This window comes from Gigantopelta aegis, chromosome 15 (assembly GCF_016097555.1).
Source record: "Gigantopelta aegis isolate Gae_Host chromosome 15, Gae_host_genome, whole genome shotgun sequence".
NCBI lineage: Eukaryota > Metazoa > Mollusca > Gastropoda > Neomphalida > Peltospiridae > Gigantopelta > Gigantopelta aegis.
This window is the reverse complement of record NC_054713.1, coordinates 33,672,952-33,689,826: the sequence shown is the minus strand read 5'-3', so window position 1 is coordinate 33,689,826 and position 16,875 is coordinate 33,672,952. Positions and strand designations below refer to the sequence as shown.

Below are 16,875 nucleotides of genomic sequence, written 5' to 3'. Positions count from 1 at the left end.
TGCGCGTGCTGTAACCTCACCGTGGTGCAGGGGTGTAACATTCTCTTTGAGAATGGCCAATACAGCAAAATTGAAGTTTAGAGTAAAATTCGGTGTCCGTAAAATTCTGTGATATTTGTATTTGTATTTTTGCACAGTTCTTTACACTATTTTTGTTTAAACCTTGAATTTTTATATTGATGTTGATCATCACTTTATTTATTTGCATTACCATAGTTTGACACTCAATAGCCGATGTATTTTTCGTGCTGGGGTGTCGTTAAACATTCATTCATTCATTCATTTAGTTTTGCGATAACAACACAAAACTTGTATATGTATTTATGAGTTTAGAAACGCTTTTTGGAATGTGACAGAATCTTGTATGATGTCATACAGCAAAAGCCTTGCTAGGTTGACGATACTCGATTTTTGTACACAAATTGAATAAATAATGATTTTCAGACTATCCCTGTAGGATTGTAGGATAAAAGAAATAACTGGTTACTGTCTTAAGATATTGGCTTTATCCTGCTCAGGTCGAATGGCCAATGCCACTCGCAGAACCTCACTGTATTCGTGATTCTAACCTTCGCAGGATAAAGCCGATATATAAAAAAACAGTAACCAGTTATTCCCTATGTATACACACATGCGTACGGAAACGCATAAATGGTATCTATTCAACGTATTTGTATAGAAAGTGACTGAGACGTATTACGTACGCGCATACGGATTGCGAAAAAAAGAATTTGCCCTTTACGTATAGACATACGCAATAGTGCTAAACGGATTCCGGCCGTAAGATATTCGAATGTTCAATCCAAACTATACTGAGAGAAAGAAACAAGGGAACACACAAAGTAAAAAAAAAAAATTTGTTTTGATTAATGACACCACTAGAGCACATTGATTTATTAATGGTCATTTTGACACAGTCATAGAGAGGAAACCCATTATTAGCAAGGGATATTTTATATGCACCATCCCACAAACAGGACAGCACATACCACGGCCTTTGATATACTAGTCGTGGTGCACTGGATACACACAAAGTAGTAACATCAAATATTGACAGCAACCAAAACCCTCCTCCACAACAGCAGGACGTTAACTCTTTAACTGACAGCCAACCCGACATGACTGACATTCATTCAATAACACACTACATCTCTGTATTGAATACAATAAAAAAAATTACAATAATAAACAAAACTTAATAATAATTCAATTTTCTTTGCGTCTATACACTTTACGGCAATCCGATTGGTCCAGAGGTGCTTACAGTGTACACATCGTTTGTTTTTTCGGTTTATACTTGCATGAACCAAAAAATAATTGCCGTCAATTCTTAAATAAATAAATAAATAAATAAGTTTTTTTTATCTTTTTCCCAATCAAGTGGCTAAATATTTGAACAACTGGTCCTAAAATGTCAATATATATGTTCTTGTACATATGGTCTCATGGTTTTACATACAATAAAGAACCTGTATTGTATTGTATTGTATTGTATTGTATTGTATTGTATTGTTGTATTGTGTTGTATAGTATTGCATAGTATAGTATTGCATAGTATTGTATTGCATATTGTATATTGTATTGTTTTGTGTATTGTATTGTATATTGTATTGTATTTATTGTATTGTTTGTGTATTGTATTGTATTTTGTGTATTGTATTATATTGTATTGTAATATTGTATTGTGTTGTATAGTATTGCATAGTATAGTATTGCACAATATATATTGTATTGTATTGTATGTTGTATTGTATATTGTATGGTATTGTATTTTACTGTATTGTATTGTATTGTTTGTGTATTGTATTGTATTGTATTATATTGTATTATATTATGTATTATGTATTGTATTGTATTGTATTGTAATATTGTATTGTATATAGGCATGAAAGTCTAGTACTGAATTAAATTTGGTCTCACATACTACGTGTTCCCTTATTTCTTCCACAAGTACACCGGATCATACTGGCGATCTAATATTTATTCAGTTTAGACAGGATCCGCTGTTTAGTCGGACGGGTTTTATAATTTAGACAGGATCCGCTGTATAGTCGGACGGGTTTTATAATTTAGACAGGATCCGCTGTTTAGTCGGACAGGTTTATAATTTAGACACGATCCGCTGTTTAATCGGACGGGTTTTATAATTTAGACACGATCCGCTGTTTAATCGGATGGGTTTTATAATTTAGACACGATCCGCTGTTTAATCGGACGGGTTTTATAATTTAGACACGATCCGCTGTTTAATCGGACGGGTTTTAGAGAGGATTTCAGTTAGTTCTGTTCAGGGTCCGGTTGAGACAGGATTCACTGTATTTAAAGAGAAGACCGTCTGTGTTGCCACTACTCCGAGCATGGCCGCAGGGAATACGTTAGTATGGCAAGAGAGGCGTCGAAATAGAATGCACTGAAATCAAGTGTCATATTCTATTTATTATCCGGATACGGATGGGTATAAACATGCAGGAAATAATGACTTTAAACGACTCCAGGCACAGATAATCACACATTTGTGGCTGCATATTCGGTGGCGATTTACATTGGCTGCAAGTGGAACAGGAAGAGGAACAACATTGCGGTTGCGTATGGAATAACCTATAGGTCTTGAGGTTAGCATGTACTGGGTGCGCACCCCGGTTCCGCCCGGCTTTAGCCCAAAGCAAGTTTTAATGGTTCAATGAGTAGCATATGTCTCTCTCTCTCTCTCTCTCTCTCTCTCTCTCTCTCTCTCTCTCTCTCTCTCTCTCTCTCTCTCGTAGTATCTCTCTCTCTCTCTCTCTCTCTCTCTCTCTCTCACTTACTTTCTGTCTCTCTCTCTCTCTCTCACTTACTTTCTGTCTCTCTCTCTCTCACTTACATTGTCTCTCTCTGATCTCTCTCTCTCTCTCTCTCTCTCTCTCTCTCTCTCTCTCTCTCTCTCTCTCTCTCTCTTCTCCCATTGACTCGCTCTGATTCTGTCTCTGTCTGTCTCTCTGTCTGTCTGTCTGTCTCTCACTTACTTTCTCTCTGTCTGTCTGTCTCTCACTTACTTTCTGTCTCTCTGTCTCTCTATCTCTCTCTCTCTCTCTCTCTCTCTCTCTCTCTCTCTCTCTCTCTCTCTCTCTCTCTCTCTCTCTCTCTCTCTCTCTCTCTCTCTCTCTCTCTGTCTCTGTCTCTGTCTTTTTATATGCACCATCCCACAAACAAGATAGTACACACAACGGTGTTTTGTTTATGCCAGTTGTTGAGAACAAGTCAAATGGGCCACCGACGAGGTTCGATATTAGACTGACGACACATCAGAAGAAAAAGGTTTCATCCTTAAACATATTTAGCGACATTTCATTTCATTTCAACTTATTTTCGTGCTTATATCCAATTAAGGTTCAAGCACGCTGTCTTGGGCACACCTCAGCTATCTAGGCTATCTGTCCAGAACAGTGGGTTAGTTGTTAGTTGGTTAGTGGTTAGTGGGAGAGAAGAGGGTGTAGTGGCCTTACACCTACCCACTGAGCCCTTAAGAACTCACTCTGGATTGGAGCCTGTACCGGGCTGCGAACCCTGTACCTACCAGCCTGTAATCCGACAGATAGCGACGCTAATAACATCCGCGAACTATTTGATTGGTCATTTGGTTTAAGGAAGGAAGGAAATGTTTTATTTACCGACGCACTCAACACATTTTATTTACGGTTATATGGCGTCAGACATATGGTTAAGGACCACACAGATATTGAGAGAGGAAACCCGCTGTCGCTACTTCATCGGCTACTCTTTTCGATTAGCAGCAAGGGGTCTTTTATATGCACCATCCCACAGACAGAATAATATATACCACGGCCTTTGATATACCAGTCGTGGTGCACTGGCTGGAGCGAGGAATAGCCCAATGGGCCCACCGACGGGGATCGATCCCAGACCGACCGCGCATCAAGCGAACGCTTTACCACTGGGCTACATCCAACCCCCATTTGGTTTAACGTGAGGGGCCTAAACCAGTGTTGCGAACGTTTAGTTTTTTTGTTGTTGTTTTTTCTGCTAGATTAATACTTATCATTTTTTGGAGACATATTGTTCTGATAAATCTCTTAGAAACAGAAAAGTATATACGTGTATTTGTCACAATATAAAGATCTCTAGAGATTTGTTTTCTAAATTGAGGTGTTTGTCACATAAATTAAAGTACAGAAAAGCAGATATAATAACACAAAGAAATGAGACTATGTGTACAAAGCGTAATCTCAGTCAAGTCCAATGAATGAATGAATGAATGAATGAATGTTTAACGACACCCCAGCACGAAAAATACATCGGCTATTGGGTGTCAAACTATAGTAATGCAAATAAATAAGGTGATGATCAACATCAATATAAAAATTCAAGATTTAAATAAAAACAGTGTAAAGAACTGTGCAAAAATACAAATATCACAGGTAGATACTGACTTTTACTCAAAATTTCAATTTGTGCTGTATTGGCCATTCTCAAAGAGAATGTTAGACCCCTGCACCACGATGAGGTTACATAACGCGCAGGAGCAGTCAAGTTGAATGCGCGGTCGGTCTGGGATCGATCCCCGTCAGTGGGCCCATTGGGCTATTTCTCGTTTCAGTCCGTGCACCACGACTGGTATATCAAAGGCCGTGGTATGTACTATCCTGTCTGTGGGATGGCGCATATAAAAGATCCCTTGCTGCTAATCGAAAAGAGTAACTCATGAAGTGACGACAGCGGGTTTCCTCTCTCAATATCTGTGTGGTCCTTAACCATATGTCTGACGCCATATAAACGTAAATAAAATGTGATGAGTGCGTCGTTAAATAAAACATTTCTTTCTTTTTCTTTTTCAGTCAAGTTGAAGATAAATATCATTTTCTTTTAGTGTGTCCATGTTATAATTTAAGCAGGAAATATTTCACATGGGCGGATCCAGGAAATATTTTTAGGGTGGGACCAAAAAAGAAGGGCACATTGACTCGTCAAAAGGGCACCTTACTACAAGTTTTGATATTTACAATTAATATGAATTCCTACAGTTCTACGTCATAATATACTAGCAATAATGAAGTAAATTGGCGTCACTCGCGTTAGAACCTCAATGGGGCCCCATTGAGACTCAATAACACAGACACATATCTGCAAGCTTGCGCATGTACACGAAAATCTTGATTTCATTTATCTACAATATAATTATTGTTTACTTAAAAAAAAAAAAATTCTACAAACAAAAAGGGCACTTGGACATTTTGAGGGCACTTGAAATTTTTTTTGGGGGGACGCGTCCCCCTGGTCCCCCCCCCCCCCCCCCCCCCCCCCCCCCCCCCCCCCCCCCCCCCCCCCCCCCCCCTTGGATCCGCCCATGTTTCATATCAGAACGTTTTATAGTAAATCCTTAAAGAGAAAATTATTGAGTTCGAACCAAAATATGACGTGTATTAAAAAAATAAATAACCTAAAAACAAATCTACCAGTTTAAATTGAATATGTACAGTAACTGTTCACAGGTAGCGCACGATCTATTTGTTTTAAATGTAGTATCTTGGTCATGTGGTCTCAATAACTGAATACATATCTTGTCTTGCCTTGCCTTGACTTGCCCTGCAAGCCTCGTCTCGCCTCGCCTCGCCTCGCCTCGCCTCTGTCTCTGTCTCTGTCTCTGTCTCTGTCTCTGTCTTTGTCATGTCATGTCTTGTCTTGTCTTATCTTAACTTGTCTTAATGTTCCTCGTCTCCAAGTACGAAACTTCCGACGCCAAATGACCATAAATAAAATGCGTTGAGTGCGTCGTTAAATAAAACATTTCCTTCCTTCCTTCCAAATACGAAAGTGTAAAAATGTCATCCAAAAAATAATAATATTTCCCATATGGTTACAAATATCTTGGTACATATCAAAGTCATACGTCTCACTAGAATGCCAAGTGGGACGTAACACTTTTGACGTCACACGATGACGTCATCAATTAGCGCACTACAGCCTCACAGGAACGTCAGCGAAACGAGATGAATGATATAAATTAAGATCGATTATGGGTAATAAATAGGATATTAAACTCACTACCATTTCGTATCATGTTTATATCCCTCGTGAAATAATTTGAATTGTCACTCGTTAAAGCTCGTGACAACTGAAAATTATTTCACTCGTTTAATATCCTATTAATATTATATTCTGTTATTCATGCATTTTACATTGAACGCCTTTAAATTCTTCATCAGGATTCGTCACTTAACACATCTTTTGGGATGGATGCACAATGGTTTGCCATGAAAAGCCGCACTTCACTTTGCGTCTGGTCAAACATAATGACAGAAGAATGAATTAGCAATACTTGTCAAATTGAATGAAAGAGTCAAACACAAGAATGAAAAGTTATACTTCAGTTGCGTCTGGTCAAACATAATGACAGAAGAATGAATTAGCAATACTTCAGTTGCGTCTTGTCAAATTGAATGAAAGAGTCAATACAAAAGAATAAAAAGTTATACTTCAGTTGCGTCTGGTCAAACAGAACTCAAAAGTCAAACAGAAGAAAAAAAAACCTAACAAATTCCTCATCATGTTCGTTGTCCAAACACTAAATCCGACCCGGTTTAAAAGGTTCAGACATCCCATTACAAAATCTAAGAGAACAGTTTTGAAGTGGCTCGTCCTAATATCAACTTGGATTGACGCACTTATTGAGTCGGCCCATTTATGGTTTCGTCGTTGATTAAACGCTGTACTGAATACCAAGGCGACATAGGGTCGTGTCCAATAAGCATATAAATTGTATGATATCAACAGCGGTCTCCTGATGCCAAAATTAATGTGTTGCCTTAAGGTTGCACTCAACTCAACACTTGTTTTACGTGCCTATGTATACATTCAAGGTTCAGACATATGTCTTCCTCGGAACCTACACCTGACATGGCCAGCAGTTTGATCTGGGGGAGAGAGGTTGCACTGCATCATATCAGTGAGTTGGGTGTCAAAGGTCGAGGTTTACCGATACATATTTGCGGAGTAAAAACAGTTACAGCAGTGATTGGTAGTTATATGTGACAATCATTATTAAATATTTACGGAGTAAAATCAGTTACAGCTTTGATTGGCAGTTATATGTGACAATCATTATTAAATATTTACGGAGTGAAAACAGGTGCAGCTTTGATTGGCAGTTATATGTGACAATCATTATTAAATATTTACGGAGTAAAATCAGTTACAGCTTTGATTGGTAGTTATATGTGACAATCATTATTAAATATTTACGGAGTAAAATCAGTTACAGCTTTGATTGGCAGTTATATGTGACAATCATTATTAAATATTTACGGAGTGAAAACAGGTGCAGCTTTGATTGGCAGTTATATGTGACAATCATTATTAAATATTTACGGAGTGAAAACAGGTGCAGCTTTTATTGCTAGTTATATGTGACAATCATTATTAAATATTTACGGAGTAAAATCAGTTACAGCAGTGATTGGTAGTTATATGTGACAATCATTATTAAATATTTACGAGTAAAAACAGGTGCAGCTTTTATTGCTAGTTATATGTGACAATCATTATTAAATATTTACGGAGTAAAATCAGTTGCAGCTATGATTGGTAGTTATATGTGACAATCATTATTAAATATTTAAGGAGTAAAATCATTTGCAGCTATGATTGGTAGTAATATGTGACAAACATTATTAAATATTTACGGAGTAAAATCAGTTACAGCAGTGATTGGCAGTTATATGTGACAATCATTATTAAATATTTACGGAGTAACAACAGCTGCAGCTCTGATTGGTAGTTATATGTAACAATCATTATTAAATATTTACGAGTAAAAACAGGTGCAGCTTTTATTGCTAGTTATATGTGACAATCATTATTAAATATTTACGAGTAAAAACAGGTGCAGCTATGATTGGTAGTTATATGTGACAATCATTATTAAATATTTACGAGTAAAAACTGTTGCAGCTATGATTGGTAGTAATATGTGACAATCATTATTAAATATTTACGGAGTAACAACAGTTGTAACTCTGATTGGTAGTAATATGTGATAATCATTATTAAATATTTACGGAGTAAAAACAGTTAAAGCCTAATTGATAGTAATATGTGACAATCATTATTAAATATTTACGGAGTAAACAAGGTTCCAGCTCTGAATTGTAGTAATACGTGACATGGTCAATATCCAGGTGCAACTGATTGATAGTAATATGTGACAATCATTATTAAAAATGCACCGAGTTAAAACAGTTAAGGCACAATTGGTAGTAATGTGTGACATTATTATGAAACATTTACGGAGTAAAACCGGATGAAAATGAATGGTAGTAATGTGTGACATGATTATTAAAGATTTACGGAGTAAAAAGAGTTACAGCTCTGAATGGTAGTAATATGTGACAATCTTTAATAAACATTAAATTTTACTGAGTAAAAACTGTTGCAGCTATGATTGGTAGTAATATGTGACAATCATTATTAAACATTTACGGAGTAAAAACAGTTGCAACTATGATTGGTAGTAATATGTGACAATTTTTATTAAACATTTACGGAGTAAAACAGTTACAGCTCTGATTGGTAGTAATATGTGACAATTTTTGTTTTAAAGATTTACGGAGTAAAAACAGTTGCAACTATGATTGGTAGTAATATGTGACAATCTTTAATAAATATTTACGGAGTAAAATCAGTTAAAGCCTAATTGATAGCAATATGTGACAATCATTATTAAATATTTACGGAGTAAAAACAGTTACAGCTCTGATTAATACATAACGCGATACGGATTACTCATATCGGAATATATCGCGCTACGGGTTACTCATATTGGGACACATTGTGATGCATGTTTATCATATCGGAACATATCGCGCTACGGATTACTCATATCGGAACATATCGCGATACGGGTTACTCATATCGGAACATATCGCGCTACGGATTACTCATATCGGGATACATCGCGATACGGATTACTCATATCGGGACATATCGCGATACGGGTTACTCATATCGGAACATATCGAGCTACGGATTACTCATATCGGAACATATCGCGATACTGATTACTCATATCTGGACATATCGCGATATGGATTACTCATATCGGGACATATCGCGATACGGGTTACTCATATCGCAACACATCGCGATACGGATTAGTCATATCGGTACATATCACGATACGGTTTACTCATATCGGGACACATCGCGATACGGGTTACTCATATCGGGATACATTGCGATACTGGTTACTCATATCGGGACATATCGCGCTACGGATTACTCATATCGGAACATATCGCGATACTGATTACTCATATCTGGACATATCGCGATATGGATTACTCATATCGGGACATATCGCGATACGGGTTACTCATATCGGAACACATCGCGATACGGACTAGTCATATCGGTACATATCACGATACGGATTACTCATATCGGAATATATCGCAATACGGGTTACTCATATCGGGACACATTGTGATGCATGTTAATCATATCGAAACATATCGCGATACGTGTTACTCATATCGGAAGGCATCGCGTTTTCTATTACTCATATCGGGACAGATCGAGATACGGATTACTCATATCGGGACACATCGCGATACGGATTACTCATATCGGGACAGATCGAGATACGGATTACTCATATCGGAACATATCGCGATACGGATTATTCATATTGGGACAGATCGAGATACGGATTACTCATATCGGGTCAGATCGAGATACGGATTACTCATATCGGAACATATCGCGATTCGGATTACTCATATCGGGACAGATCGAGATACGGATTACTCATATCGGGACATATCGCGATACGGGTTACTCATATCGGGACATATCGCGATACGAGTTACTCATGTCGGAACATATCGCGATACGGTTTACTCAAATCGGGACATATCGCGATATAGATTACTCATATCGGGACAGATCGAGATACGGATTACTCATATCGGGACAGATCGAGATACGGATTACTCATATCTGGACATATCGCGATACGGGTTACTCATATCGGGACATATCGCGATACGAGTTACTCATATCTGGACATATCGCGATACGGATTACTCATATCGGAACACATCGCGATACGGATTACTCATATCTACTTATCAACACCATTTAGGTAGGTGTAAACCACTTGCACAGACCAGTGATCCATAATTGGTTCAACAAAGGCCATGGTTTGTGCTATCCTGCCTGTGGGAAGCGCAAATAAAAGATCCCTTGCTGCCTGGGGTGTGAATGTTTGTTAGGGGTTCTTTTATACTTGCAAGAATTCTTTTTTATAAGCGACAAACATAAAACACCTAAACAACAACCTAAATCTTTTTTTAAAAGTAATATTATGTAAATTTTGTTGTTTAACAAGATTTATTATTTTAAAAATCATATTGAAGTGGCTACAAAGCTAGAGTAGTTACTTTAAAGGGACATAACCTAGTTTTTAAACACAATGGCATATTTTTTACTATTAGAGTCGTTTTTGATAACAGAAATCATACTTTACTTACATTTTATTGTTTAGATTATCCATTTCCGTACATTCGAAAACACACGTGCGCCTGAGAAGTAACAGCTGTGGCTAATAAATACTATACGTAATATATAAACCAAACTATTATCCATAAATATGAACATTACAACCACTGCCTCAAATTATTAATTGAAAAAACAAACATTTCACGGCTCATTTCCGATATAGTCGGGTGTTGTTACGGCGCGGAGCGGGACATAGCCCACTGTTAAAGGGCACGCCTGATGCGCGGTCGGTCTAGGATCGATCGCCCGTCGGTGGGCTCATTGGACTATTTCTCGTTCCAGCCAGTGCACCACAACTGGTATATCAAAGGGCATGGTAGGTGCTGTCCTGTCTGTGGGATGGTGCATATAAAAGATCCCTTGCTATTAATGAAAAAATGTAGCGTGTTTCCTCTCTATGACTGTGTCAAAAATTACCATATGTTTGACGTTCATCCAATAGCCGATGATTAATAAATCAATGTGCTCTAGTGGTGTCGTTAAACAAAATAAACTTTTCTTTCTTGTTTTGTTTTTGTTTGTTTTTGTTTTGTTTTGTTACGGCGCACCTGGTTTCGCACAGAATTGTACTACTTTATAGTTTTATAGGTATCCCATACATGTTTTAATAATCACAATGTTACTTGATATAGTTGTAATGGACGAAATAAAACTACATACATTTATTGCCCTGATGAAACCTTTCTCCCAACACAAACACTGTCACGTTTATAAAAGAGTAGCCCGTGAAGTGGCGACAGTGGGTTTCCTCTCTCTGCATCTGTGTGGTCCTTAACCCTATGCCTGATGTCATATAACTGTAAATAAAATGTGCTGAGTGCGTCGTTAAATAAAACATTTCTTTGTTTCTAATTTTCATTTATTGCTTCTTCAAGAATGGTATTAATATTATATCAAATACGTGTTTTTGCTGATCCATGGTTGTAAACTAATTGTACGCTCGATCCCCGTCGGTGCACTACGACTGGTATATCAAAGGCCGTGGTATGTGTTATCCTGTCTATGGGATTGTGCACATAAAAGATACCTTGCTGCTAATGGAAACAAATGTAGCGATTTTCCTCTGAAAAGTCTGTCTGAATTACCAAATATTTGACATCCAATATCTGATGATTAATAAATCAATGTGCTCTAGTGGTGTCGTTAAACAAAAACAAACTTTACTTTCCACGTCCAGTTATGATGGTTTGTGAACAGCCTCAGCCTAATGTTGCGTAGTACATCAGCACTTAGTAGAAGTTATTAGTAGAATATTTACAGCGGTTGCAATACGTATTATGAGCATGATCCCCTGAGCATAAGCGTGTGAGACAGGAGGTTGGGGGGGGGGGGGGGGGTCAACTGCCTCCTAGTACTCGAGCAAATCCTCAAATTCGGGCACTGGCCTAAAACCTTTTCATCACGTATTTCCATCATTCTACCCACACTATTAAATGTAATCTATGCAAATGTTTTTAGTAGTGAACATATTTGGATAAGGTTACAACTGAGTGAAACATGAGTCTGTTACTTTGAAACGGTAAAATACCCTCTAAAAATAGACTAAAACTCGACTCTATAACTGTTACATCTCCGACGCACGTGCGTTTTTAAAAATATGAGAAATGCATTTTGTTGTATTAAAAACACCAAGGGGACCCAAAACACTTCGAATGTACGGAAATGGATAATCTAAACAATAAAATTTAAGTAGTGTTTGATTTCAGTGATCATAAACGGCTCTAATAGTGAGAAACATGCCTTAGTGTAGGGTATGTCCCTTTGAATGCAATCCAAGCAAAAATGAGTAGTGATTCGTTTGTAACCCTATTTAGCTTTTTCGGAGTAATGCTAATATGAATAAATGTTGTTATCCAGATTCGGGCATTTTCGTTTAATTCGGGGAATGGGGTGGGGTGGGGTAGGACCAAACCTGCGCCATACACAAAATGGCAATCAGTACGCCTATGCGTCTGAGAAAATTAAGAATTTTAGGGTTTGAAATGCGTCATTTCCAGCGTTTTAAGCACAATAACATGGACAAGTGGAGGGGCCATGGTCCCCGCAGTCCTCCCTGTTATACGTCTATAATAGCAGTTACCATTGAACCCCCAAGAAGTTACAAATTACAATCACATTACGTGAAAGGTACACACGTACCAACTTAGCGCCCCTAAAATAAAACAAATTCTTTATTAAAGTCTTAATAGTTAACGTTTTGATTGTTTAACGACACCACTAGTATTTATTGATCAATTGGTTATCGACTACTGGAAGTCAAACATTTCCTTAATTCTAAGTGGCCGTTGTATGTGCTGTCTTGTCTGTGGGAAAGTGTATATAAAGTATCTGTTTCTGATAATGAAAACATATAGCGGGCTTCCTCTAGACTACGTGCCAGAATTACGAAATATTCGATATCCAAAATCCAATGATTAATTAATCAAAGTGTTCTAGTGGTGTCGTTAAACATAATAAACAAATATTTAGATACATCACTGAATTACCAACACAGATACTAATTACCATTTAAATTAAAATAGTAATTTTCTCACCTTATAAAAAAGAACAATAATGTTTGTAGATGCAGAATTCTTACTCTTGGTGAAGGGCAAAAAGTCGCACTCTCAACTCCTATCGATGTAGGTAAAATGTAGCGTCCACTAATTTCTCAAAACAGATTTGTCCAAACTCCTGGTCGAATATTTCCCATTCACTTTCTCATTTTACAGAACAGAGAAGACTTTTGCTCTGTGACTCACAAAATTTCTCTTTCGTTTCATCGTATTGAAATTATCCTCGTATTCGATCGATAAACGAAACTCCGCCAATCTGCTGAACGCAGAGAGACAGACAGAGAGAGAGAGAAAAAAAAACAACAACCGTAAACTAGCAAACGGCATTGCTACGCGCACGAGCTAGGGTTTGCGCGGTTTGTTGCAAACGTCAACCTGCCTCGGTGGCGCAGTGGTTAAGCAATTGGACTACAGGCTGGTAGGTACAGGGTTCGCAGCCCGATACCAGCTCCAATCCAGAGCGAGTTCTTAAGGGTTCAATGGGTAGGTGTAAGGCCACTACACCCTCTTCTCTCTCACTAACCACTAACCAACTAACTACCAACCCACTGTCCTGGACAGAAAGCCCAGATAGCTGAGGTATGTGCCCATGACAGCGTGCTTGAACATTAATTGGATATAAGCACGAAAATATAAGTTTAAATGAAAAATGAAATGCAGATATCAACTTGCTCGTTTCTGCCACTGCACCAAAAGTGAGTTTGTTTTGCTTAGCGACACCACTAGAGCACATTTATTAATGAATAATCTGCTATTGAATGCCAAACATTTGCTAATTTTGACATATAGTCTTAGAGAGGAAACACGCGACATTCTTGCATTAGTAGCAATGCACCATCCCACAGATAGGATAGCACATACCACGGCCTTTGACCAGTTGTGGTGTACTTGTTGGAACGAGAAAAAACAATCAGCTGAATGGATCTACCGAAGTGGTTCGATCCTACGGCGCAAACACCTTAGGCGAGTGCTCAAACGACTGAGCTAAATCCCGCCCTTGTTGCAGAGATCGTCAGCTTGCTCGTGCATCACGACATGTATATCAAAGGTTGTGGTATGTGCTGTCCTGTCTGTGGGATGGTGCATATAAAAGACTCTCACTGTCTCTCCATGTCTCTCTGTATACGTCTGTATCTCTCTCATCTCTCTGTCTGTCTGTCTGTCTCTCTTTTACCCCCACCCCTTGTGTCCCTGTTAACCTCGCTGTGTCTCTTGTAACCTCTCTCTCAGACCATCTCTCTGTTAAAGTGTTAAAGTTAAACTTTGTTTCGTTTAACGACACTAGAGCACATTGATTAATTAATCATCAGCTATTGGATGTCAAACATTTCGTAATAATTTCGACTCGTTTTCATCAAAGGAAACCAGCTACATTGTTCCATTAGCAGCAAGGGATTTTTTTTATATGCACTTTTTTCACAGACAGGACAGCACATACCACGGCCTTTAAACAGTTGTGAATCAGCTGAATAAATCCGCCGAGGTGGTTCGATCCTGCGACGCAAGCATCTCACGCGCGCGCTCAACCGACTGGGCTAAATCCAACACCTCTCTGTGTCCCTCTAGTTCTGTGTCTGTCTGACATGTTGAAATAACCATATGCTAATCAAGGGGTGTGACAATGCCCAGTGGCGAAGCGCTCGCTGGATGCGCGGTTGGTCTAGGATCGATCCCCGTCGATGGACCCGTTGGGTTATTTCTTGTTTCAAACGGTGCACCACGACTGGTATGTCAAAGGCCGTCGTATGTGTTATCCTGTCTGTGGGATGGTGCATATAAAAAGATTCCTTGCTGCTAACCGAAAAGAGTAGCCCATGAATTGGCGACAGCGGGTTTCCTCTCTCAATATATGTGTAGTCCTTAACCATATGTCCGACGCCATATAACCGTAAATAAAAATGTGTTGAGTGCGTCATTAAATAAAACATTTCCTTCCTTCATTTCAATAGTAGATAAATAATTAAATGATGAATGTGCGCTAGTGGTCTCGTTAAACTTTAACTCGATAACCTTCTCTTTGACACAAATCGCATTTTTAAAATCAGGTAATAAATAATTTATAACTTGGGGAGTCTTCGAGTCTAGAACTTTTCAAAACTAGCTGCTGTTTTATGTGCCAGAATTGATTAGCCTTGTCTAGAGCGACAAATCACCTTGTTGATGAGGTCAAAAGTAACTAGGCGAGTTCGACAATCGAATAATCGTATTTAGTCATTGTGCTTATTGTCAGTTCAAACACTAACGTACGTCACTCAATTTACAAGTTGCATGGCACCAAACCAACCTCTGAGTCCTGCTAAAATTAATAATAACACGTGACAGTGGAAACTTCTCTATTTTTAATAAATTAATGTCTTCTATGTAAAAGTAAAGTTTGTTTTATTTAACGACGCCACTAGAGCACATTGATTTTTTATCTTATCTTCGGCTATTGGACGTCAAACATATGTTCATTCTGACACTGGTTTTTTTTTAGAAAAAAACCGATGTCGCCACAGAGGCTACTCTTTTACGACAGACAGCAAGGGATCTTTTGTTTGCGCTTCCCACAGGCAGGATAGCACAAACCATGGCCTTTGTTGAACCAGTTATGGATCACTGGTCGGTGCAAGTGGTTTATACCTACCCATTGAGCCTTGCGGAGCACTCACTCAGGGTTTGGAGTCGGTATCTGGATTACAAATCCCATGCCTCGACTGGGATCCGAACCCAGTACCTACCAGTCTGTAGACCGATGGCCTAACCACGACGCCACCGAGGCCGGTATGTCCTCTATGTCGATTTAATGCATGTGTATATGTGTATAATCTATAATGTAATACGCAGTTTCTGATCGTTCTGATCGTTTCTCTTCTTTTGATATGCACTGCCTACTACCTTATTTGTATTTATCCGATGCCGCACTATGCAAGAATCTTTTCTCTATTTTTTTTTTTTTTTTTTTTGCGCTCAGGTCCAGCTGACTATCGTACACACATCGTGCTAAATATTGCGTACGAAAATGAATTCCATAAAACTGCAATGGACGCCGTCATATTTGTCATTTAACATAGAAGTGGCTACATACACGGCGGCCGGGCATAGTCTTGGCTAATGAGGGTTTTTTTTTTTTTTTATTAATTGTTAATTTTTTTTTTTTTTAGGGGGGGGGGGCCTGTGGGTGGGTGTTAAGGCTTTGGGAGTTTGTTTTGGGTTTTTGGGGGAGAGTAAGGCCACTACACCCTAACTAAACTTTAAACTTTCACACTTTAAACGACTTGTATATAGTAGATATATAATGCATTATTTTTGAGAGAGAGAGAGAGAGAGAGAGAGAGAGAGAGAGAGAGAGAGAGAGAGAGAGAGAGAGAGAGAGAGAGTTGAATTAACGAAGCCTGTTTTTCTTTAGACGCAGGTGTTTAAGAATTATAAATGTACGTAGGTACACACGTGTAAGTCTAAACCAGGTGTTTATGCATTATAAATGTACGTAGGTACACGCGTGTAAATCTAAACCAGGTGTTTATGCATTATAAATGTACGTAGGTACACGCATGTAAGTCTAAACCAGGTGTTTAAGCATTATAAATGTACGTAGGTACACACGTGTAAGTCTAAACCAGGTGTTTAAGCATTATAAATGTACGTAGGTACACACGTGTAAATCTAAACCAGGTGTTTAAGCATTATAAATGTACGTAGGTACACACGTGTAAATCTAAACCAGGTGTTTAAGCATTATAAATGTACGTAGGTACACACGTGTAAATCTAAACCAGGTGTTTAAGCA

At 38.3% G+C, this 16,875-nt stretch overlaps 1 protein-coding gene across 1 annotated transcript in view; it reads right to left on the bottom strand.

The window, feature by feature from the left end:
* The window catches only part of LOC121389873 (G-protein coupled receptor dmsr-1-like), a 41,345-nt gene extending 27,833 nt beyond the window's left edge, over positions 1-13,512 (bottom strand). The window contains exon 1 of the mRNA XM_041521531.1: positions 13,086-13,512. The gene's annotated coding sequence lies outside the window, so the exon portion shown is untranslated. The remainder of the gene's footprint in view (positions 1-13,085) is intronic.
* Between the last annotated feature and the right edge of the window lie 3,363 nt (positions 13,513-16,875).